The following is a 24,110-nucleotide window of genomic DNA, read 5'->3' as shown; positions in this document are numbered from 1 at the left end:
GGTATATGGAGTAGACTAAATATAGCATAGGAGGATGCTACCGGTTTTGAAGCTTTAAGAATTTCATTGTGGTCTTTACTTCACAAGTGTCCTCTTTATTCTGCTTAAGTTTTCTAATTACTTCACAAGTCAGCATGTCCAACAATGTTGGTTGTCAATGCTTTCCATGGACAGAGTGGCAATTCTTATTGCCAATACTGACTCTGTGATCTTGTCCAGAGTAGCCTTCTGTAAGATGTGATAAAATATTTCTGCCTAACTTTGTATGCTATATGATCAGAATAGCACTGCTCATCTCTTTGGGATGCAGTGTATTCTACATAATAGAGAAATCACTCAGGAGACCTAGGTTTGATTCTGGGCTCTGCCCCTGGCCTGCTGGATGATCTTGGGTCAGTCACCTCAACTCTTTGTGAATCAATTTCCTCATTTGTAAAAGTGAGATGATATTTTACTTCTCTCTGTGAAATGCTTTAGATTTACTGATGACAAGTGCTATGAGTGAAATATTTTTTGAATAGTCAGTTATCAGAAGGGTCATCTGGGTTAATTTATGGTATTTGTGACATGTTGATTAAAATACAAAATAGTTACTTCTCAATAGTAATAGATGTCACTAGCTTCTTTCATTGTTTAGCTCTGGGAGAGACTCCCTAAATGAATTATAGATTCCTGCAATTGTACCTGAACTACAAGCAAACCTCTCAGTCCATTTTGTAAAGTACTTAAGTATAGCACAGGACTTTTGGTTACTCTTAAAAATGAGTGCTGATAACACAACTGTTCCATTTTCTACTGTTTGGGCTTCCTCACAAGACTTTAGTTGTGTTAAACCCTTTCCCAAATCATCAGCAATCCAAGCTCAGTATGCTTGTTAAAATAATGCCAATGACTCATTTTTATTTTGAACTACTTAACTTCATTATCTGTACAATACTTAAAGTTTACTAGTAAGGTTTTTTTTAAATGGTTTGCAAGCTGTTTTGCAGAATCTTTAAATCTCTTTTGTAACCTTCATTTTCTTTGTTGCTTTCAGAGCTTTGTGATGCTCAAACAATAAAATGAAAACTTAAGGAAAGAGCCAAAAGGTTCTTGAATATTAGATGGTGGGCTTGGGAACAATGACACTAACTTTTTCAAAAGTTTTTTTAAAAAACAACAATAAAAAAAAAAGAACAAATAAGAGCAGAAGTTTAGGAATGGGTTTTCATTGAACAGAATCTTTAGAAATGTTAAAATCTCCAGTGACCTGTAAAATATCTAGTTCAACCATTTAGCTGTAGCACTTTGCCATTTATAAGACTTCTACAAAATCTGAAAATAACCCAAACAAGTAAGTAGTAACTTGTTTAACAATCTCTGTTAGCTCGCTAAAATAACCTGCAATGAATAGGGAGTAAAAGTTCATAAGTAGAAAGCTTATTTCTTAAACATTTTTAAGTTACCATACTGTATTTTTTGTACACATCAGGGAATGGCTGGTGCAACTTCTTACAACATTACTAACTTATTAATAAACATGTGCATGAAGTGGAACAGAGCACACAGGTTATAATTCTTTGGCTGTGCCTAGTAACATAAATAGCTCTGATACCATCAGTTGAAGAATTGAGGAATTAAACTTTCCAAAAAGACTGATTATGAGGATTGGACATGCTAAAAGCAATGATGAAAAGAGGCTGCTAAGAACTGGAACAACATTCAGAACAGAGGCAATAGGACCACAATGGCATATGAATGAAAATAAACACATCCTTGAGAAAATGCTTCATCAACATAAGAGCAGCAACAAAGCTGTGAATCTCCAGATAAGCAAAAAATGTTTTTGAAGAAAAAATAGCATGCAAGGTAGGACTTCAAAGACTAGAGAAGATCTAATGCATGGAACTGAATTAATATATATATATATATATATATATATATATATATATATAAGTAAGACAGAAAAGGGAAAGAGAGACACAAAATAGTCATAACTAATCACCAGATCAACCCTATCTGTGTCCCCAGATTATATTTTTTAACCCTTTGATCCTAACACTCCATTGAAGTAGCACACTGGTATCAGTTTAGTGATCAAAGAGGAGAAATATTTTAATCCTATAAACAGTCAACTATCCTTAATCAGCTCTACAATTCCTTTTTTTGACCGACCTCTTCACTCCCTCCTCCCTCTATGTCACTCCTCCACTATTATATATCCTTAACATAAATTTGCAGCTCCCATCTAGGTTGGACGGCTCAGCCTCAGCTACTAAATTGCCCAAATCTTTTTCTTGCTGTTCCCTTGCTCACCCACACAGTTCCCTTTCTAAAAGGAGCCATGAAAATCATTGTGTCCTAGGCCTACAGTAGTTCTCATCACAGAGGGTAAGAGAAAACGTAATGCAAAAATAAACCACAGAATAGGCAATAAATTGCTGCATTGATTCTAGGACTAAAAATGATAAAGCTAAAAGAGGAGCAAGAATTATTTAGTTCTACACAAGGACAGTCAAGTAATATAACAATTTGTATTAAAAACTGAAAAAGGAAGAAAACGCACTGCAAACTTGGGTCCAGATCCTGCACCTCTAAAGTCAATGGGATTTTTGCCACTGACTTCAGCAGATCTTCATCTGGCTGGTAGTGAAAGCATAGTAATGTGCTATTTTTTTCTGCTCTGTAAGAGGACCTACTCAGACTGGATGACATGCACAGAAATTTCAAAATGTTTTATCATCCAGATAAGATCTTAAACATGTTTTTTTCCATGACATACGACATACAAAGGAGAATTGTAATGCCTCAGTCATTGCTGACAGGGCAATGGCCACAAATGGCTAACTGGACTATGAAGTCGAAGTGGCAGTAAGTATTTCAGAAACTGAATGGCAGCCACAGAGGAACTCTGAGAGAGGAAAAATAAAATCAAACAAAAATAAAATCCAACCAACCAAATAAAAAAAAAAAAGTAGAGTTTAAAAACTAGCACAGCACAAAGGGAATGCCTTTCACTTAGAAGCCTAAGTCCTACTGACTCGCAATGGTAAATGAAAATTGAAATTGATTTTACATGGGATTTGTTAGGCTCCTAAGTGAAGGTTTTGAAAATTTTACCTCAAAACAATTTGCCACATCTTGATTGGTTAGGAGAGTAGGCACTAGTAAAGAAAATCTTCATTCATGACACTCATGGAGTACCTGTCTAGAGCAATGTACTGCTCAAATATAATTAAGGCTGATAGAGACTGAATGATGCTATGTGATGATGTTCAGTGATTTGCATGATACAAGCTCATTATACATGTTTATTTCGTTGTGCACTGAATTTAGATTGTGATCTCCACAGGGCAGGGGCCTTGTCTTTTAATTGCATATAAAATTTCACCTATGGCTTCATACAAGTTACCTGATCACATCCCAAAACAACAGCCCTGGCAATATTTGACACCTCAGAAGAGAGGCCCAACAAGAGAAACTACTTTTTCACAGCTAGAAGTGGTTCCTGCAGAACAGCAATGAGGCATATTGGAAGGGTGGTGTGGGGAGGTTTGCTCTAGTGTTGTTCAATGGATAAACAGTAGGCTGCAGTGTCCAACTCTGCTGAAAGGTACTCTTTGTTATCACTACATTCATCCAAGTTAAAACTGAATTGTAGTAAATATGGAATAGAAACAATATTAAAATGGCAGCGTGGATAGCATGTCCTGATCCAAGCATTGGAATAGGAACCAAGAACTCAAGAATTCTCATCCTGCTTCTGCCACTCATTCACTATGTATCTGTGGATAAGTCACATAACTCTTATGTCTCAGGTTTCCCATGTGCAAAATACCTTTCACGTCTCTCAGAAAACAGTGTGTGGATTGACTATAAAGCACACATATATGGGCTCTTTACTGATCATCCTCCTCATCACTACATTTATGGACTAGTCATAACATACACATATTCCTACAACTGTGGTTATAAACCCTAACGTTACTCAGGCAACATTTTTCTTGCCTGCTCAGTCCAGATTTTTGCATTTAGATAGACTCTTTACAGTGATCTTTTAATCTGATGGTCTTTATACATATAACCATTAAGGTACAATGGAACAATATGCCTCCCCCCCCCACTTCCACACTAATATCAATGATCATTAATCATGCTAAATGACAAAAGAAATGAGCATATATAAGGAAAACAAGATTGCCATAGGAAGAGGTTGCAAAAAAGCCGATAGACAGATGCCACTGGTATACAGGGCTACGTAAAAATTGTACAGGATCTCTGTAAAGATTGACATTTAGTAGATTAACTTCTATCTCATCTAAGTAGTAACATTAATACTATTGTTTTATCTCCTGCTCTTTGGACATTTAATCATTGCACCTCAAAATTACTAAAATCTCCTGAAGAATAAGCATCTATAAGAATTTCCTTTTTGTTCATCCTGCTTCAACATTTGGACAATGTCTTCCTCCTCTTTCCCTCACCATTTACATTTTTAGTTTAACTACTAAATATCAACTGCTGGTGGCCCTTAGAGAGTTAGCTGATCATCTGATGCCAGCTTTCCTTCTTTCCAGATGCTAAACTGCATTACAAGACAGCTATGTAGCCAATGATTTTAGTTTATCGTTAATTTATTGTTTGATGTTATGATTAACTAATGTGTCATATACAATCATTGTATATTAAATATGACTCTTCCATGAAAGCAATTGCTGTAGAGGCTGCAGTGATATAATGCAATGACGAATGATAGGGGTAGGGGGTCTGTGAGAATCTCTATTAAAGTATGACTCACCCTATGATAAAGTTGAAAACTGCTTATTTTAAGACTATTTCATGATGGTGCACATTGATGATGATGATTGCTACTCTATACTGAGGGACAAATTAATGAATCAGACATTACAGACATTTGCTTTTAAATGAGCCCCAGTGGATAGTACCGTAATGTCTGATTCATTAATTTGTCTCTCAATGTACAGTGAAATCCTTTTATTTAAATGGATTTAAAATACTTAAAATATTTGTTTGACAAAATAGATATTTTGTAATTAATCAAAATAAGAATGAAAAACTCTGAAAGATAAGAAGTTGTCCAGATTGCCAGCATTATCCCTGCCAAGTCCTCCAATTGCTGACCCCCAATCCATCAATATCACTATGGATTATCTGGATTAAGCCTTAGCCATTTTGCCCTCCGCCATTCTGCAATTTTACAAAGCTATTGAGACAGACCTTTGGGGTAGGATTTTGATGGCCAGTTCAAGGGAAGAGGACACAAAGGTGCCTTTAAGCCTTTTCACCCCTGATCCTTGGGTCAATCCCAAAAGCAATTTAGATCATCTTCAGGAATGCTCCATGATATACTGCCACAGCTGGGATTATCAGGGGCCCTTGAGCTAGATCTCCCTCATTATAAAAGAGAGTCTGGGTTGCCGGCAGGGCCTTCTCTGTGAAGATCCCATGACTCTGGAAACTCTTCCCCTTCTTTGAATTCAAGGACCGTCTGGGCACAAACACCATCTGTTTAGCAGGGGTTTTGGAGAGGGCTGAGTGTATGTTACCAGAATGTTGGGCAGTGGAAAGGAGCTGCTTGGCTGAGTTGAGTTATTTTTTCCTGTTTGAATGTCTGGTTTTTAACACTGTTATATGTAATATTAATTAAATGCCAGGCAGCTGGAACCTCTGCACAGATATCTTTTTAATATCTAAATAAAGAAAGAATAAATATGGCAGCTGCCAATGAGGCTCTGGAACTGCTCCAGCAGCTAGAATAGAAAGGCAGTCTAGTCATATCTTTGATCATGCCTCTTTTTACAACTGAGGCTCAGAAGGGGTGGTGTAGAACTGGCTATGTCAGTCTCAAAAACTGGAGATTCCTCAGCACAGGGTAATCTCTGACCAGCTTGTAGACCCCTTTTAAGGTTTGCACCACTGTAGTGTCATAAAGCAGCTCTAATGGGGATGAGAAACTAGTCCAATAGGTTGTTTGTTTCACTGCACCAGCTAAATTTTATATGATGGAAATGCAGAACTTATCATTAGCAGCAGTCCATGTTTCCTCACTAACTCTCCAAGCGGCTTCATACACACGCTGAGCAGGAGGTTTGATAAATAGCTGTTGGGCAGGAAGGCAACTGGCCTAAACCTACATTTGGGACCTGTCAAGCAAAAAATGAACAGAATACTTAACTGAATACACCAAGTAATGACTGTAGATATCCCTATAAAATGTCATGTTCAATTGTACCTAAGGAGGGTGATAGCTCATCATCCAATGCAGCCAAGAAAGGATGGAATTTTAAAGTGAATGTGAAAGACAGAAATAATGGGAAATTGAATTGCCACTACCTTCTTAATGATGTTCCCCCAAGGATGAATCCAGGTGAATACATGGCAGCATCTTCACTGACAAATATGGTTTCATAAGTAGAGGCCACAGAATAGCTTTCTTGAAGAGAGATATCTCATAGGGAGACAATATTGACAATCCATACCAACAGTGGGCCCAGTTCTTTCTACTCAGCCCAGGACAAAAGGGAAAGGACACAGATCCAGCACACACACTGTGGCATGGAGCATGCCTAGTACATTCAGAACCTCAGTGAGAAAGACTGGCAAAAGTGAATGCAGAGAGGAGCAAACATGTATCTCCTCAGAGGCAGATAGGTCAGTCTAATGCCAGCTCCATCTTATTTCCATCCTGGAACTCAAACACCTAATGGACACACTCAGATTTATCATTAGCATGATAAACTTCTGCATGTCCAACAAGACACAATGAGCATAGCCGTACGTCCCACTGACCATCTCATGCAGTACAGTGTAATAGGCTGGAGTCAACTGCATCATCAATGTGGTTGTGCAGCAGCATCCAGCCATGTCTCCCTTAGGCACCTAAAGATGTAGGTAGGTGCCGAATAAGAGGTTTCTGGGTGCTTTTGAAAATACTTTCAATAGGATTTCATAAATAATTATAATACCTAGCTCTTATATGGCATTTTCCCATCAGTAAATCTCCAGTGTTTTACAATGGAGGTGGTATTATCCCCATTTTACAGAAGTGGGAACTGAGGCACAGAGAGGCACTGACTGCACAGTGGCACACAGCATGCCAATGGCAGAGCCAGTAATAAAACCTGGCTCTCCTTAAGTTACAGTTAAATTCTCTCTCCCCGGGAGAGCACTACATCCCATAATAAGGACCTTGCATTAAATTAATAACTGGGTTCATTATCACTCTGTGCTCTGGGAAAATCGTTATCTAGAAACATCAACAGAACCAAAATTAGAAACATGTTATGTGAGAGATGTCACCCGCTAGCGACTGGCCCAAAGAGAGAAAAAGGGGATCTGCTGAGTTCTGAAACAGAGAGACGATTTTATGTGCCTGTGTAGATAAAGGGATAAAGCCCATACTATAGGCTTAAATATCTGGAAAGAGAGGATACCTTTCAGCAAAAATTCTGTACTATCAGTTTATCCTACTACTCTCAGGGCTACTGTTTCCCCTATTCAGATTTCCATGTCCAGTATGAATTCTCTTTTCAAACACACACCTAGCTTAATTATAAGCATAAAAACCTGGAACTTCCTTGCGCTGTGATAAGGATGTAGACATTTGCAGTTCTACCACTCAAGTTTCTCAAAAGAGAATTAATATTTCATAGAACATAAATTAAAGTGAAGAGAAATAAGAAAATAAAAGCTGGTGAGTGAGGATGATTATAATTTATTCGAAGATACGCAGCTGTGAGTTATTTGGCCTTTCTTCACAAATGAGATAAATGTCATATCCCATCATATCCCACCGCCATGAATTATATATAACAACACTTGGCGAAATATGAAATTCTAAAAATACATTGAAAGGCTGGAGTCATTTTAATGGTTTATTATGATAGGTGCACCTGATTGTGAAATATTATCTTTCAGGGAAGATAAATGGGGACATCACTGTTTGAGAAAGTCCACTTATTTTTAAAAGATAAATTAAATGCTCTTGGAGACAAGCTATGCTGTTTTAATACCAAAATCAGAATTTCTAAATATTAATGCATGGGTTTGCATAGACCAATTAGAATAATCTCTTAAAGTAAGTGCAACTCTTAACTGGGTGACCACTTAATAGATCTACACATGAGTAAATTCAGTGGGACTACATATGGCAATAAGCACTCAGCAACAGGAGTAAGGATGGCACAGAAGGAAGGAGAAAGTGTCTCCTTCACACAATCACACACAAACTATTTACCGGAATGCTTGTCATACTGCATATGACAAACCGGGTGCAGATTTTATTTCTAGCATACAAAGAGAGCCCATAGCATTAAAATGTATAAGCAGGATGCATGCCAGAAATGAACAAACATCTTGATAATATGGTCCAGTCTCTGTAAATATTTGGCTACTTACACATATGATTAAATTTGTTACCAGCGTTCATGGTTCTTTAGACTACTTTCTGAAGCCAACAGTTAAAAAACAGAACTAAATAAATCCCACAAATACTCAATGTTACCATGAAATGAATAGGAAGGGAGGACACCCTATTCAAAAACACAGCAACTTTCCACATTTAAGAAGTTTTCATTCCTGTACATATTATGATGCTGCTCTTTCTTTCACATAATGCATGCAAGTTACTACCTTTGATAAGGAATAATGTACTAACATTTTATCTTTTCTGAAATTTTAGTCCCCCGTTTGTTTCCACATTTAAACAAATAAACAACCCTGTACACCCAGATATTTTGCAGATCCAAAATTGCACCTGGGGGCCCAGTCACAGAACAGTCATCCCATTATTCACAATGATATTTTCATCTGATCAAATGGTGTACACCTATGCTTACTTGAAAATCTCTCTCTCTCATATGTTCAGTTGTTTAGTATTTACACATTATTTTTGGGTGCCTTGTAGGCTGGGTCATCAATTTCTCAAGAATCCTTTGTAGATACAAGCATACCGTAGGTTAGATATTTTCATTATCTACCTATTTTGAAATGGGTCACTAAAAGGCTGACAACATTTAGTCAGCAAACAATATGCCCAATCCTATAAGGTGCCCTAGAAATATATGAGTTCTACCAAGTATATCCCATTAATACAATAATTACTTACATGGTATTTCTGTCCCAGAAGAACACATTACTGGAGTACATTGGGGTACTTAGTAAAAGTTAAAAATCACTCTGATAAGCATACTCAATAATAGCAGAGTTCTTCCTTCTCTGTTGCTTTCCAACCTTTTGATTTTCTGCCTCCTTTCTTCACTACAGTAAATTGATTCCTTCAAAACATCCAGGTGCAAATGAATTAATGGTCTTCAACTGTGAGTGAGTATGATGGACTTTTCCCCTCCTCCTCACTAAGGTCCTTTCTGTTCAGAGACAACCTACATATCAATTAAACTCACCTGTTAATTAAAAGCTTGTTTGGAATTTTTTTTGCTAGTTGGAAGCAAGAGAAAGTGTAAAAGGTGTCTGAATACTGAGGCTTTGAATGTTAATTACTTACTCTGAGGTTTGTTCAGGATCCCTCAGGTGTTGGTCGAGCACTGGCAAGGAACTGGAAAAAGGAAACAAAATTAATTTGTAGTTTTTGTTGTGGGGAAAAAACAGAATAGAAATCAACCAGCCTTCCAAATTTTTCTCTTTTCTTATTTAGAATTATTCTTTATTCATTTATTTATAGGAAAACACCATACAGCAAATAGAAAGCAACATTCTGCAGGATTAAAGCAATTACAGTGATCATGCTTTCAGTGTTAACCCAGTTTAGAAGGGTTTTTTTTTTTTTTACTGACTTGAGAGAGATTTTCTGTGCCTATAATGGGGAATACTGCTACCAGTAGGAAAGAAGTGTGTGTATATATTAAGTGGGCACCAGTTCCAGAGTTTTCATCAGATCCACCAGTATTCCCTATTATATATACATTATTAATTAAAAATAATGAATGTATTAATAATGTATACATAATGGGAAATACTGATGGGTCTGGTGAAACTCTGGATCTGGCAGAAAGTGCAGCTGCTGTTGCAGCTGCTGTTTTTGCTCTGCCTCTCCCCCTTCCCACCCACCTACATCTATTAATAGGTGGCTTCTTGACTGTTTTCCTTCTTTCCCTCTTCACCTGTTGCACAGGCTTAATGGATGCCACATAGAGCTGTTTCTTAGTAGCAAAGCTTAACTGGCTATAGGAAATTAGCTTCTCTTTGTTAAGAAATTCTGGAAACTGTAAAGATGGAGACATTGTTCAGTATTTGCCCTTATAAATACAGCAATCCCAAAACTATAATAGTTTTCAGTAATGATCTACTGCTAAAATATAGCCTTCTTTCTTTTATAAAGGTGAATGTCTAGGGTTGTAATTTTGATTAAAGATTTTTGCAAAAACAATTCAGTTTGTGACATTTTGCACAAGAACTAAAGGGCTTCACGAGTTTTCCGCTGAACCTTCATATGAGCCAAATTGGAATATCTGATTCAGAAAGAAGAATTACACTTTTCTCTTCTTAAAGCCAGACTATCTGATTTTTAACATTTTTTTAAAATGGCAGATACAAAACTAGCATGCACATTTGTACACCTAATTTGCACTGTCAATTACTGAGACTGTGCATGCAAATTAGATAATTATATATTTGAACATTTAAGTATTGTGGTTTACACATACTGTTACAGTAATTGTGTTCATATTTTGCACACCATTGGCCTCACTAGCATGTTTAAAAATCAGGCCCTAAATGTACAGGCCCTAAAAATAATAATAAACAAGTATGGGTGCTTCATATCTGCTTATACCACTATATAGAATATTATTTATGGGTTTATATTATATATGTGAATTGAAATGACTGAATGCACTATGGAGAGGGATATACAACTCAGATATGAACTTAAGGATATGTACTCTTTTGAATATACAGTTAAAGCTGCTCATTTAAAAATGAATTTACTAATAAGGAAACTAGTAACCATAAATGCCTTAGAACCCCATGTGGCTGAAAGCTTATGAATAAGGTTTCCTCATTTGATGACTCAGACTTTATGAAATATACCAGCTGAAGATTTTTCCCCTCCGTTAAGCTAGTTGTGTTATGCTGGTGTTTTAGCCTGCTATTTCCAAGTAGACACATAAATAGATTTTACTCATCTAACCAACCTGAATGCTGCTTGATTCAATTACACCTAAAAGCCAGAGATAACTTTTTATTCTAGCAACAGAGACTCAGAACAACCAACTTATTTTGATGTAGGTGGCTAGGAAGCATACATTTGTTCTGCATGCCTCTGGTATGTACTGTATATCTTAGATGGTTAGGAGTGTAAGAGCCATTTGGTCTGCTATAAAGTTAGTCAAGACCATTGCCATTGTGTAAAGGTGCCTGGTAATTGTGGTAAGTGGTAAGTATTCTGTGTTCACATTGTTAATGCAGATTTTCCCCACAGTTGGCTCATAGTACCATGGGACAATATTTGTGATCCTCACTTCTGGGATTTTTCTTTTCTACTGGTAGTATTGGCTGACAGCCTGGAATATTGTAACAAGAATTTTAGGCATCTAAACAGAGTGCAAAACTCTGAAAAATGAAAAAAATACAGTCTCTTAAGTTCATCCAAAACAAGGTAGTTTTGGAGGTTGGCCAGTGTGTTTGCAAAAGTCAGACCGATGGGGTTTTTTTTAGTAAATTGGGAACCTTAGAAACACAGGAACATTCCATCCATTAGCACAGTACTGCCACCACTTCCCTCCTAAAAATCACCTACACCTCTAACCCAAGCAGGTTTATAAAGCCAAATTAGTTAGATTTTTAGAGAAAACTTAAGAGAAACAGAGGAAAGGTTAATTCCTTAGGCACAATGCTAGGACTTCAGCAGGCCCACACTGATTTATACCAGTTGAGGATATGACCCCAGTATTTCTTTGATTACTAACAAATACATACCGTATCTTAAAAAAGGCTGTGTATCAATTTTCCAAATATAATAATAGCATGCATTCCATAAATAACCATACTGAGCACATGAGCCTGGCTATAAATATAGCATGCCTTTCTCCCTAAAAATAGGCTTATTAACTAACAGCACCAACTACCCATTGCATCCACTAACAATAATGCAGTAAACATTTATAAAAGCAGCCATAAATACCAAATAAAATTCTCAAGACCAATTTCAATTTAAGCTAGTAATTACTATTTTGGATTACCCTATCACACGATTTTGAGAATGTGAGCAATTACTTGTCCTAAAGAAAGGACTTCTAAAGATTATTTTATGCATGTATATATGTGTTTATATGTCATATAGACACAAGACTCATTCTTTTCCTCATGGTTCAATGATTGTCTCCCAGTGAAAAAAGGCAGCAAGGGGTCAGTTTTCAAAATGATACATGGAAGACAGAAAGAAGATAAACATAGTCTTGTCTATGATGAAAAGTATACAGTGCCATTGGTGGGCATGCTATACTCAATTATCCAAGCTACAATGATTGAGAAAAATTATAAGCCTATGATACAAAAGAGAATTGCTTTATAAAAATCTATGGCATCCCTAAGTCTTTTGTTTTATATAACAGTTTACTTAAAATGTTCAGCTGTATTTCTTTTGTAAAAATGAAAATTAAAGTATTTTTCCAACAAATGGCACAATAGGCAAATATACACAGGGGCCACAAAATTAAGAGCTGTACCAATATTCCTCAGCTAACATAATCTACAGGGTCTCCAAAGGTTTACAAAAAAAAATGTTTTTTTTCCCCCATGGGTCTCTGACAACTGTTTTTGCTACTGCTCTATAGAAAAAGCAATAATTGACAAACAACAGACAGTAGGTTTAAAACAAACAAAAGTAAATAATTCTTCACACAATACACAGTTATGGGTTCCAGTCATGTGGAACCCATTTTGTGAAGGCCAAAACTATAACAGAGTTCAAAAAAGAATTAGATAAATTCATGGAGGAGAGGTTTATCAATGGCTATTAGCCAAGATGGTCAGTGATGTAACTCCATGCTATCGATGTCCCTGGCCTCTGACTGCCAGAAGCTGGGAGTGGATGACATGGGTGGATAACTCAATGATTGATGTTCTGTTCATTCCCTCTGTAGCACCTGACATTGGCCAATGTTGGAAGGCAGGATATTGGACTAGATGGACGACTGGTATGACCCAGTATGGCTGTTCTTATGTGTGTTCTTATGTAAACCACCCCCTCCACCGCATTGTGGGATAGACACACCACATCTCACTGTCTTTATGATGAAAGCACCATTTGGACCAGTTTAAATCATAGCAAGATATGTGGTTTCACCAGAGGGTGATATGGAAATTGATACATATATTGTTCTTAGGGAGAAACTGCAAAATGGTGATTTGTAGGGAGCTGTACAAGCCATTCAATAATTTCTTAAAATGGCCACTGCATTGTCAACCATTAATTTTATTCCTGGTGAACCTTTGCAAGGTGCGGAAGAGGATACTAATTTGCAGAAAATTCTACTGAGCACTGTTAGTGTGAATTTATATCAAACACTATAAGGGAGCTGTATTTGGTGCTTGAAGCACCAAATCTCAGAAAATTCCAGAGGGAAAATGATTCTAAATACTTTGCATTGCACAGACTTTTTAATAGAGAGAGTGTTGAAAATGATGATAAATTCTTGAGACGAATGGTGCATTCAGTCTCATAAGTCTTCAAGCTCCCTTTTACTGCTGTTTTCTCAGATCTTTTTCAATGTCCTCTATGCTGATTCTCAAATATTTCTTCTCTTTTTTCACTCTTATTATATTCCATCTTCAGATGGGCTTAAACTCAAAAGTTTTTCCTCTTATCTCATCGTCTACTCCTAGAAAACACTTTAACTAACACAACTCCAATTTTGTTGTAAAAAAGCTCTATTTTAAGTTACACAGCATAGACTGCCTTTATTTAAAAGACTGATAAGTAATGCTTATTCATGCAAACATTTGTTATGTTATTCAGCCATTCTTACATAGTGGCATTCAATCTGAATTCCAATATTTTCTGCATCTTACTGTTAATATGTGCTTTATGGGGAATGACTATTACTTTCCTTTAAAGCAGCAATCAGTGACTTCTTCTCACTAGTCATGAAGCAGAATCCAACATAAAAATGGCAAATTATATTAAGCTTCCATGTAAGCCTTGATCTTTTGCCAGTATGTCTGAAGCTTTTCCAAAACACACAAGCCAGGCTGTGCCTTGGTTAATAAGTGGCTGTAAAACTTTCTCCTTCTTCTATCAGGTTAATTCTCCACATTGTTTGAAGAAAAGTGTCTGTGATTTATTTTAAACAGGATAAAAAATTCGTAGGCGATCAGCAATGTCTTGTCTTTTCATCTTTATATATGAACCAAATACTGTACAGCTAGTAAAATGTCTGAATTAGTGTGTTATCATTGTGGTTTCAGCAATCCAAACTGCATGCTCTGTGCACTGATTAGTGTAACTTGTCCCAATTTTCTTGGGGTCAAGGAAGGATAGCATCCAAGGCTAGAAGCAGGTTCATTCTCTCTGCCTATTCAATTCTTTGCCTGTTTCCTAACACTGCCACAAATAATGGTTATTACCTATCATGGTGGTTTGTGTGATATGGACCCTTATCAACTGAGACTTGGACTGCAAGCATCAAACTCATTTCATATTGGCCACCACATAATATTGACCATCAGATGAGAGCAACTTTTGGTCATTGCTAACCTTAGATAGATTTGAAATAACTACTGAAAAGTGAAAAGCTCTACTAAATATGTCTATAAATATTTCATATATAAACACTTTAAGGCCTAGAATGTTTGTTTGCTGAGCTTCTGCCCACTGCAAAGGTAGGGGTCTATCAGAGAGCCAATTTTTGGTCCCAGATTCTCAGGATACATCTGTACTGTTTAAGCCCTGGCATGGGTTAGAACAAGGAATCATGCATCAGCAGAGCACACATGGCGTGTGGAACATTCCATCCATGCATCTTCCCTACCCCTGATACCAAGGCTGAGCATGGGAACTGGCACATTGGCAGGAGCCAATGGAGAACACACCAAGATCTGGCTATTTTCTGGTTCTTTTTCACCAGTGTGGCAGTGAAAAGGGGCCAGAATTCAATGGATAATCTGGATCTAAAAGCCTACTCAGAAATCCTACAGACTGGGTATTTCCATTGTGTATGGAAGGTAGTTATTCAGATGGATGCTCATAAGATTAGTGCTTAGATTACATCTTTTCCCATAGCCAGCACAGCCTTTCAGCAACTTGTAAATGTCCAATTTGTGCTGAAAAATTATGACTATGACTCTTAGCTAATTTCAGGGAATTTGTAAATGAGTATGGAAGACTGTGTGTTAAAATAAATATGATAAAATGCAAATAAATAGCAAACAGTGGAATCTGGATGGAAGCACAATTGTACCATAAATGTCAGAGTGGAACAATTGCTATACAAGTAGAAGAAAGCTGCCAGACCCATGGCAGGAAGGCAAATAATTTTTAACTTCAAGTGGCAAACTACCACTGAGTGAATACCTTAGAATCCCAAGGTCACTTACACAGAAACCAGGTGGTAAGACACTGTGGAAACAAAAATTGTAGCTATGTCTTTACTCATAATTACTCCCCAGGAAGATGTACTTTAACATTTTTTCCCTTTCCCAGAATAAGCAGTGAAGTCACTAACCTTTACTCAGCAATCAAATAGAAGGCAGGGGTGTTGTTTTAGTTTATAACTTTTTTACTTCAGAAATAGGGAGAGAAAGGGGAAATTGAGAAGGTGCAACTTTGTACCTTGTAATTTGTTACATCCTACTATTTTATATTCTCTGACTCATGCAGATCTATGAACTGACCAAATTATGCCCTCAAACACACATATTCAACACCCACGGAACTTGGGGGGGGAGGGGGGGTCTTGCATGTGAATGTGAAGAAAGAATGTGGCCCAATAATCTTCTCAATCTCTACTTTGTGCACTGAAATGGAAGGCAACTTTTTTTCTGTCAGGCAAGTCTGCAATTGTCAAATAATTAACTTATTTTTCTCATTTTTGCTTTTTCCAAAATCAGGCTCTTTGTCATAGCAACATATGTTAATAATAATTAATAAAATCCTTCTGCAACTGATCCAAATGTTGAAATTTCACATTCTAAAATCCTATTAATGTCCGATCTGTTCACAGTATGTTTGCTATCATATTTGCCTGTAAGGTGACTGATCCATCTAGATTAGTATCTTGTTTCTTGTCACAGCAGATCAGACCATTGTCCCAGCAAACCTAATATCCCATCTCCTGACATAATGGATCAGATTGCTGATCCCTCACATCCAATATCCAATATTGGAGGTTTAGAAGAGAGTGCAAAATAATTTAAAAAAAATTAAGATCAAACCACCTGGAAAATGTATAACAAAAATATTTTTGGAATAATATTTTTAAGCGTTTGTTTATATTAGAGGAGTCAATAGAAACTGGGGAGAGCAATCATTTTTTAAAAGAAGCTTTTTCTTGGTCCTGCTGACTGCATAATTGCAGTAGGATCTACCATCTTGTCATTTTTGTTGATATCAGTTCCAGCTCTATATGATGTTTTATAAAGTGGTATGGTGGAAAAGCAAGCACTAGGATCCACATGTATCAAAATGTCAGAAAGGAAGAATAAGCTCACTTCTCCTGGAGCTTCTTCAAGCACACTGGTTTCAGAGTAAACTCTTAGGGTGCAATAAAAGACCCATGGCACGACCGCAGCTGGCCAGCTCAGCTGACTTGGACTCATGGGACTCAGGTTGTGGGGCTATAAAATTGCAGTGTAGAAGTTTGGGCTGGAGCCTGGGCTCTGAGATCCACAAAGGGGAAGTGATGGAGCCCAGGCACCAGCAAAAACTCAGAAGTATACCCTGCAGTTCTAGCCCTGCAGCCCAAGCCCCATGAGCCCAATGAAGCTGACCTGGTCTCTGAGAGTCAGTGCCAGAGGTTTTTTATTGCAGTGTAGATTTACTTGGAAAAGGCCAAATTTTCAAAGGACTTCAGGGACACAATTTCAAGGGCTCAGCACTCGAGCGGTGCAGAAACGAGAATTTCCATTTCATGGTAAATTCTCAAATTTTGACATTTCCAGAGAAACAAAAATTTCAAAACAATTTCATTTTGGGTTAATTAGAACATTTTGTTTGTAAAATCAAGACATTTCATTTTTGACTTAATTTTTTAATTTTTATAATATAAAATAAATAATTCTTTAAAAGGTTATGAAACAAAACCAAAAAAAAAAAAAACAAAACCAACCCCAAATAAAAGAAATGTTCCATTCTGAATATGTCTAAATACTTAATGTTTTTTCCTAAATTAAATTTAATCAAAATCAACACATTCCCACAGAAAGCTTTTGTTGTGACAAAATGTCATTTTCTGACAGAAAAACATTCCATTGGAAAATTTTCAATCAGTTCTGCTCAGCACCAAAAATCAGGCCAAATGTTCCAAAGTACTCAGTGGATTTGAAAAACTGATCACTTTGTTTAGTGCCTAAAAGGGCACTGAGCTTTTTGAAAATATGCTCCTTGCTGTTTATGTCCAAGCTGTACTTGTGTTTCTGGATAAAAGAACAAACTTCCGAGCTAATAACTGAACACCTTTCATGAGCACTGAGTTCATAAAGAACAAAACAGGACATAGTGTTCATATTCTTATCATTTAGGCTGTTGTGTAATCTCATACCAAAACCATGATGTACGTGCTAGTGTTGTAAGCCCATTAGTCCTCTTTGGAGTAACCAGAGCTTTTTGATATTTAAAATATTTAGAGGCAGGGCTAGAATTTGTATTTGTATGTGTGTAAATTGTATCAATGAAACCAACCCTCAATAACAAGCCACAATGTTGCCTCTAGTTTTGTATCAACCAGGACCCTGTGCAGAAACAAGTTACACTGGAGAGGAGGCAGCAGGGGGAAGAAGTGGGGAATTGCACTGACCCAAAGAGCTTCTTTCTACATGGAAATTGCTCTTGTGAAAAAAAGAAGCTTGGCTATTTTAGGAAATATGCCAATACTTTTTATTTGTTACTTTAAACTAGGAAAGTTTGTCATTTAAGACCTATTAGTACTGGTGAGCCCATGGAAAAAAAGTTTTCATTTTGATACAGTAATGGACTCAAGCTTGCATGTGAGAATTCTTTCCCACTCACTCTCCCTGTCGGCTATGGTAGCATCTCACGAGGGCAAGCCAGGATGTATGATGTCTGTGCGAGGGCCCTCATTATAGCTCACCATTCCATCCCCCTGATACTCCTACCTTTTCTCACCTGAAACAGCAGCTGTATTGTATAACTAACCCTAGGGCTGAGACAATGAGGATTAATGTCATAGACAAGTGAAACATGATCTTGTTTTCATGCGGCTGATAGTGCATACATTTCTCAGAATCACAGCAGGGTCCAAAGGGAGATTTCATGCGGTAGAAACAAGCAACCCAGGCAGGCCATCTGCAACCTAACCACATGACAGACCCAGTGGTAATTCATAGTTGCCAGTAAAACAAGCTCAGATTCCTCCCAAGGAGACAAATGCCATTGAAAAAATTTCTTTCACAGTTTAGTGTCTGGGTTTTATGATAGCTGACTGAGGGAGAAGAAAAAGAAAAAAGAAAGAAACGTAGCTAAGAAAAACATAAAATTAGAAAACAGCAAGCAATGTTACAATCTTTTCAGGGGCAGATTTTCCGAAATGTGAGTTATTACATGCAATGTTCACATGTGCAAGGCAAGTGCAGTTAGTGAATGAACAACTTACTAATTCTGTCAATTTGCATTTGCAATTACCTGATTTGTGCCATCCAGTAATTTTGTGCAAAATAGGCATGTAATTACACATCTAAAGTGTTTTTTAATCTATCCCATCATTTTAAAAATATGTAATGGTACCAAATAGGTGCCAGGGAGGCAGAGGATAGATAACGGTCAGAGCTGGGAAGTGGACCCAAGCAGTCCAAAATGTTTAGGAAGGAGGGATTATTTCACATCTAGAAGTCCATTTCAGTATTAATAGTGAGAGATCTGTGTTAGATTTATTTCTGACTCCCTGGGCTGGGAGTAGTGAAGAATCATCATTCTTGGTCCCTGAGTAGAAAAAGTACCATGAATGAAATCCTGGCCTCACTGAAGTTAATGACAAATCTCCTCTTGACTTCAAATGGAGCTAGAATTTCATAGTGACTTGCTCTGGGTGAATAAATGACACTGATGAACTCTGAAGGGAGTTATATCCAATGTTACTTACTCAGAAGAAGGTAACTTTGTAAATTGGGGGGCAGAGAAAATAATTATATCTGAGAAACAAAATTAGGTCTACTCCCTGCCATCTCACAGAGTGTGTGTTTTGCAGAGCTGCAGGTTATTTTTTGGGGTAGAACTAGGTAGATGTATATATGGAAATGCCATATTACCTTCCTCTTGTCAATGCAACAGATGTCTACTGAATGTATATTCATCATTTTGAAGCTGCAAATCTGTAATTTTATGGTTACATGTAGCATGGTTACATTTCATCGAATGAATTACAATTACATAAGTACCTGATAAATCAGTTCAAATTGAAACCCATTGCACAGAGAGTTAGTCCAATTCCATATAAAAGACAGGATACAAATGTGAAAAATTGAGGGAGAACTTTTTCCCCCACTGTGTCTGCTTCAGGTTTTGTTTTGTTTTTTAAACAAACTCCAGTTTAAGGAAAACCACCATCTTTTACACTAGTGAGCTAATTGTCATTTTGACACGGCCTGATGTTATGCATCACAATGTAATATCAGCTCAAAATAAAGAAAACGTACCCCAGAGGCTTTATCAGTACCATAGCCTCATGTATGACAGGGCTGATTCTAACCCCTTCTGTTTGAAACAAACTAACTGCAGAAAGGCTTCAGGCTGAATATTCACTATCCATAACTTCTTATGGGTAATTAGTGGCTGAGGTATCAAAATGCTTCCTCCCACCCTCCCCATCAGCAGAGATGCATAATTTTTCTGCCAAACCATTCAAAGTATTTCTAGGACAAAGGTGGGCAAACTATGGCCCGTGGGCCACATCCGGCCAACGGGGCCATCCTGCCGGCCCCCGAGCTCCGCGCCCGGGAGGCTCACCCCCGGCCCCTCCCTGCTGTTCCCCTTCCCCCTCAGCCTCAGCTCGCGCTGCCGTTGGTGCAATGCTCTGGGTGGCGGGGCTGTGAGCTCCTGGGGCTAGGACGACCAGACAGCAAGTGTGAAAAATCAGGACGGGGGTGGCGGGTAATAGGAGCCAATATAAGAAAAAGACCCCAAAATTGGGACTGTCCCCATAAAATCAGGACATCTGGTCACTCTATCTGGGGTAGCGCAGCTGCAGAGCCCCGCCTGACCTGGTGCTGCGTGGTGGTGGTGGCGTGGCCCGGCTGTAGCACCACCAGCCACTGGTGCACCAGGCAGTGTGGTAAGGGGGCATGGAGCAGGGGGGGTTGGATAGAGGGCAGGAGAGTTTGGGGGGTGGTCGGGGGCAGGAACGTGGATAGGGGTCAGGGTGGGAACAGGGGGTTGAATGGGGGCAGAGGTCCCGGGGAGGCAATTAGGAAGGAGGGGGAGTTGGATGGGGCGGCAGGGAGCAGTAAGGGGCAGGGGTTCTGGGGGCAGTCAGGGGACAGGAAGAAGGGGTGGTTGGATGGGGCAGGGGTCCTGGGGGGGGCCATCAGGAGTGAGAGGAGGGGTTGGATGGGGCAGCAGAGGTCCGGGGGCAGTCAGGGGACAGGGAGTGGGGGTGTGTGGATGGGGCAGGGGTCCTGGGGGAGCCATCAGGGAATGGGGGGGTTGGATGGGGCAGGAGTTCGGGGGGTGGGGCAGATAGGAGTGGGAGCCCGGGCCACAACCCCCTCCCTAACCGGTTCTCCATACAATTTATGAAATCCGATGTGACCCTCAGACCAAAAAGTTTGCCCACCCCTGCTCTAGGACATGATGTGCAGGTAAACAAAGCTGGTAAATAGAGCAAAAACCTAACCAAGCCAAATAGTGAAATAGTGCATAATGATTGGTATACACCCATTAAATGAATATTATCTGCAGTGCATCAGTTTACAATAAAACTTCTAAGATGCACCCAGTATATATCCTTAAACATATTCTATTTCTCTATGTCATATTGAACTTGTTTCCTAAATTGCCTTTGTCTTGGCTACATGTATGTACATAGAAATAAAAATCCTTACTATTTGCATTTAGACCATTTCATTTGACTAGCTGATTGAAACCTTTTCAAATCTAAAACAAGGCACCTGTATGAAACTGGTTTACTGATTAAGGCATAAAGTAGATCTGGTCATAAAATGGATACAAAATGTTTGCAAATATTTTACCCATTTTTCATTGGAAGAAAATGTTTTCAGGGAAATTTTCCAACCAGCTCTATGCTAAGCACCTGATGGTCCCAGTGACCCACAATGACTTGCGTCTTTGACAATCTGGTCATTGATTTAGGTCCCTAAATATGGATTTAAGTACCTAACTTTAGGCACACAGGTTTGAAAAATTTAGACTAAATGTCTAAAATGTCCAGGTATTTGGTTAAAAAAATATCAGAACCAGGTAACTGATCAAATCCCTAGGATCACTTACTGAATTAAACAAACAACATTAAAAACAATTATTATACTTTACTGTATGTTGTCAAATACAGGAGAACATCTATCGTCCATTAACTGCAATGCTCACTGGTTTTATATCACTCTCTGCCTACTTACTGAAGGTACCTGAGGCTTCAGCAGCAGCAGCTGTTACATTCCTGCTTCTTTCTGAAGCTTTTTTACCTATGGTTATGAACTTTGTGGAGCCTGAGCATTTACTTCTAATGAACCTTGATCACGCAAGGAAGATCCCTTTGAACAGCTTCTCTTGCTGATCTCTCTAGTTTTCCATCATTTTTACTCAACAGTTTCTGGGGGCATCAGTCAAGTTGTTTACAAGAAAACTTCTCTTTTGGTGTCCTTGATAGGCAAATAGCATGGTGTTAATTTTCATCAGTGTTCAAGGTAAATGAAACAATGTTGTCAGGGACCCCAGGACACCTCTATACAACTGGAATAAACACAAGAACAAAGTCTCTTTTAACGTTAGCAAATAGCAAGTAGATTAGACAATTTCATCATGATTTCTACTTACTGTTGAAAATCATGCTAGAATTTGCTACTTTTGTGATTCCTCCCCTTTCTTGGAAATCAGGGGCGGCTCTATGTATTTTGCCGCCCCAAGCACGGCAGTCAGGTGGCTTTCAGTGATGCGCCTGTGGGCGGTCTGCTGGTCATGCCGATTCAGCTGCATGCGTGCCGGAGGTCCGCTGGTGCCACGCCTTCGGCGTCACTGCCGCCAAATTGCCGCTGAATCCTCAGGACCAGCAGACCTCCCGCAGGCATGCCGCCGAAGGCAGCCTGACTGCCACCCTCACAGCGACCGGCAGGCCGCCCCCCATGGCTTGCTGCCCCAGGCACGCGCTTGCTGCGCTGGTGCCTGGAGCCGCCCCTGTTGGAAATCAAGACATGCTCAACCGCTGCTTCAAGCCAACCTGTAGATGGAGAGTTAAACTATTGACAGAAATTAGGACCAGTGAGGGTGAAGTCATATCTTTTCTGGGGTTTCTCCCCCAGAGCAGCCTAGGACAATGATAAATTCTGTCAGAGCCACTGACAACACAGGGCCTTTCTGGAAGCAAAAAAATGTGAAGGCATCTCTTTTCTGAGGCCTCTCACAGCAATGGGACCTGGATACACCTCTTGTCAGAACTCCCTGCACTAATGTGAGCTGAAGATATATTCTTCTGGTGTTGCCCCACAGCTGGGCAGTTTAATGTTTCATTAAAGTCAGATGACTGAATGGCACAACTTGCACACTTTAGACACATGCTTAAGTACCTTGTGGTGAATCAGTGCCTATATTGGAATGCAGGAGAAAACCCTTCTTCCTCATGCAACCAAACTTGTAGGCTTCTTGCTCAGCTTATGATCCCTGTCCTATGCAGCCCCAGTTTAAGTGTTGTGGAGAGTCCTGTTGGATTAACTTCTCTCTACTTAATACATGGCCCAAATTAATTAAAAATGAATGACTTCATTATTTAATCAATCGTCTTCTCCCAGGGTGACCTTGGTCCCCAGACTAGTGATATGGAGCATCTAGAATCAAGCTTTTAAAGCAGTTCAATAGTTTTTTTAACCTTTAATTTTTTAAACTAACTATATGTTTTAAAGAAGAGCACATACATAATCAAAGCAGAAATAATGATTCAAATCAGCAAACATGGTAATTTCTAAGAAGTGTAAAATAGTTTCAGATCAGAAATTGAAATTATATTTATACTAATGGCAAGCTTAAAATCCTAACAGCCTCCCATTTTTGCATAAAAATTACACATTTTAAATACCCAAAACCTTGATGGGAATTTTACACCCTGTTTATGTTAAACCAAAAAAGTGAACTTAAAGTAATCATGTAAATTGACAGATAATAACAGTTCTTTTATATTTTTAGACTACTTCAAATGAATAATTTAAAAGGCATCAAGCAAAATATTTTATTAACATAAAGTTAACGGTATATTTTTATAGTATCTGATTTTCAAAAATTTGCACTACCAAATTATCATAATCAACTCCTATCAGTAGTGTGCCATTTTACATGCACTATTTTTGAATAGCGTTAATGCACTCATTGGCACTGACACTTAGTCTAAACCTTATTCCTGAGCTATCATTACTCCCCTTATTAAAATACTTTTAATTTGCCAACTTCTACGGAAATCTAAAATAAATAGGGCCTTATTCTGTGGAATGGAATTTCTGCTAGGAGTATATATGAATGACAAAAATCCAGGGCATCAGCCCTGTAAAATTCCAATCCCCTTAGATAAAGAGGAAGCAAATGAGAATGATCAGCCAGTTATTCACCATGAAATAGGAGAGATTTCCCCCCTCAGATATTACATTGGGATACAAAGAAAATGTTAATCTATTTGAAGCTACAGGCTTTAATAGGCATTAGATAGGGTCATAAATATTTCCTTCAAGTTTGGGGACCAAATTATGATGCAAAATGTAACATTCCC

The sequence above is a fragment of the Malaclemys terrapin genome, chromosome 8, assembly GCF_027887155.1.
Source record: "Malaclemys terrapin pileata isolate rMalTer1 chromosome 8, rMalTer1.hap1, whole genome shotgun sequence".
NCBI classification, from domain to species: domain Eukaryota; kingdom Metazoa; phylum Chordata; order Testudines; family Emydidae; genus Malaclemys; species Malaclemys terrapin.
This window is presented reverse-complemented; position numbering follows the sequence as displayed.